General features: G+C 52.6%; 1 pseudogene; it reads right to left on the bottom strand.

Annotated features, from left to right (window-relative positions):
• Positions 1-277: 277 nt before the first annotated feature.
• Positions 278-1553, bottom strand: LOC130848021 (phospholipid phosphatase 3-like; annotated as a pseudogene).
• Between the last annotated feature and the right edge of the window lie 918 nt (positions 1554-2471).

The raw sequence follows: 2471 nt of genomic DNA, 5'->3' as shown, positions 1-2471 counted from the left end.
TTTGTTCCAGAACAAGCCCGTGTTCACTGCAACATGAACCCTTAAACCAACTGCACATTCAGGATTCCCGCAATTGCTGTTAGTTTGCTGTTGTTTCCATATGGGCGGACACTACCTATTTTGGAAGGCCACAAGGTAAGATTTTTTTTTTCTCCTTTTTAAAAATCAGTTGGGCAAAAAGTTTTCCCCTACATTCTACTGTCTGATGAGATTGGAGAGCAGCAAAAACTTGCTGTCAGCAGTGATTTTCCAAAAACAGCTCAGGAGGTGGTGGCACCTACACCATGCTGTGGCGATTGTTCCTGTTGATAATGTCCACAGGTGAAAGGATGTCCTTGCTGATGGCAGAAGGAGGCAGGGAGAGTGTCCTCTTGGTCTTGAAGAGGTCAGACACGCAGAAAACTATGCAGCAGGCTACCAGGGCTCTTTAAGCAAATCCCGCCAGGACATCGCTGGGATGGTGTGTTTGGTCAGACTCGTGGGACAGTCCTGTGTAAAAGGTCGTCATGATCAAGGTGAACTGCAGGAGAGGCAGGAGCAGGCGGGCTCCTCACTAAGTGAAGCCGGCCTGCAGGTACAGCACCAGATACAGCATGGTGTACGTGGAGAAGGAGGTGTGGCCAGAGAAGAAGGACCTCCTGGCTTCCTGGACTTTGCTGCCGTCGCCTCTGCATTTGTAGTTTTGAACGTAGCCCTGGGGAGCAGTTGATTTGACTGAAATCAGGGTTGCAGACGCTCAAGAAGTGAGGACGCAGGCGCCCTATGGAGACTTGGGCAATGTCTGTGAAGGACTGGCTGATGGCACAGCCAAAGAGGAAGCAGCCCGCTTGCTTACAGAGGGCTGCCCCATAGGGATTCTGGATCGTGGACCGCGACTTCTTCTTCAGGTAATAGATGCGGTAGAATTCCTCCGCGATGATCGCGAGGATGGCGACGACGATGCCCCAGCGCGCAGAGCACAGCATCGTTGATTGTCTCCCCAGGTTTCAGTGGGTACTTGATGCTCTGGTCACTGCTGTAAGACCCCCGGTGGAAAGGCTTGATGGCGCTTGTCTCGGCGATGATGAAGGGCAGGCCCGCCAGGAAGAGGCAGAAGAGCAGCACCCGCTTGCCTCCGCCCTTCCTCCGGGTGCCGTCGAGCGCCGGCTGCCGCCGTTCTTGCTCTCCGCGACGATGGCCTTGCCGTACTTGTCACTTTGCGCGGCGCTGGGCAAGACGCCCGCGACAGCAGCCACACACCCAGACGCCCGGCTCGCCTCCCGGCCGAGGCTGCCCGGGCGCGGCGAGAGGGGGCGGCCGCGCGCTCCGTGTGCAGGGGTAGGCGGGGGTGCGTTCTTGCTCCCCGGGGGCTCGTCTGCTTTTCCTGTCTCAGCCCACAAGGGTTTCGGACGTTCAGGGGGAAGAGAGCCAGCAGCAGAGCTGAAACTTCGGCAGCGCCGCGCTGCTCCGGACGCGCGGGGCTGGCGTGTCTGCGCGCCAAGCCGCGAGGGGGCCGCGCCGGCCCTTGGGGCACTTGGCCACCTCCCTCCGCGGCTGCTTGCCTGATGCCTCATGGTCTCTTGACTGTGACTTTGCTCTCCCATGAACATTTAGCTCTGCCAAGGCAGGACCCAGTTCTACAGCTCTGTATGTGCAGCACCGTCCCAGCAGCTTGTCCACCGCAGGTTGTCAAAACATGCTTATTGGGACTTCCCTGGTGGCGCGGTGGTTGAGAATCCGCCTGCCAATGCAAGGGACCGGGGCTGGATCCCTGCCCCAGGAAGATCCCACATGCCGCGGAGCAACGAAGCCCAGTGCGCCACAACTACTGAAGCCCACGTGCCTCGAGCTCCTGCTCCCCAACAAGAGAAGCCACCGCAGCAATGAAGAGTAGCGCCCCCCTCCCCCACAGCAACTAGAGAAAGCCCCTGTGCGGCAAGGAAGACCAAACGCAGCCAATAAAATAAATAAGTAAATAAATTTATTAAAAAACATGCTTGTTAAAAACTCTGAATTAATTGCACTTTGTTACATTGAAGAGAAATGACTGATCAAGGAAATCTTGTCTTAGATGCACTGACATGTTTGCCAACAGAATGTCAGAAACATCTCAGGAAGGATGTAAGGGGATGAAATTTCACTATACATCTGACACAAGAAGGAAAAAGAAATCTACTCAGACTAAACACACACAAGAAGACAACATTTTGAGTTTGTTGTTCATTGATGTTATGTTTAATATCCATGATCACGTCACTAAGAATGACAATGAAAATAATAATAATTACAATTGAACAACTTATTTTCTGCCTAGGCATATCTAATTATGTGACCTTTGTTATTGAATTTAATCATAAGAGTTACCTTGTAAAACGTTCAATTTTAGCTACCATATCCAGGCAAAAACATGAGGATAAGAGAGTTTAGGTAACTGGCTGAGTCACATAGAAATAATGGACTGAACTTGTACCCCAACATTCTGCATCTATATC

Source organism: Hippopotamus amphibius, chromosome 3 (genome assembly GCF_030028045.1).
Source record: "Hippopotamus amphibius kiboko isolate mHipAmp2 chromosome 3, mHipAmp2.hap2, whole genome shotgun sequence".
In the NCBI taxonomy this organism is placed as follows: domain Eukaryota; kingdom Metazoa; phylum Chordata; class Mammalia; order Artiodactyla; family Hippopotamidae; genus Hippopotamus; species Hippopotamus amphibius.
Note: the sequence above shows the minus strand (reverse complement) of the source record. Positions and strands in the feature narration are given on the sequence as shown.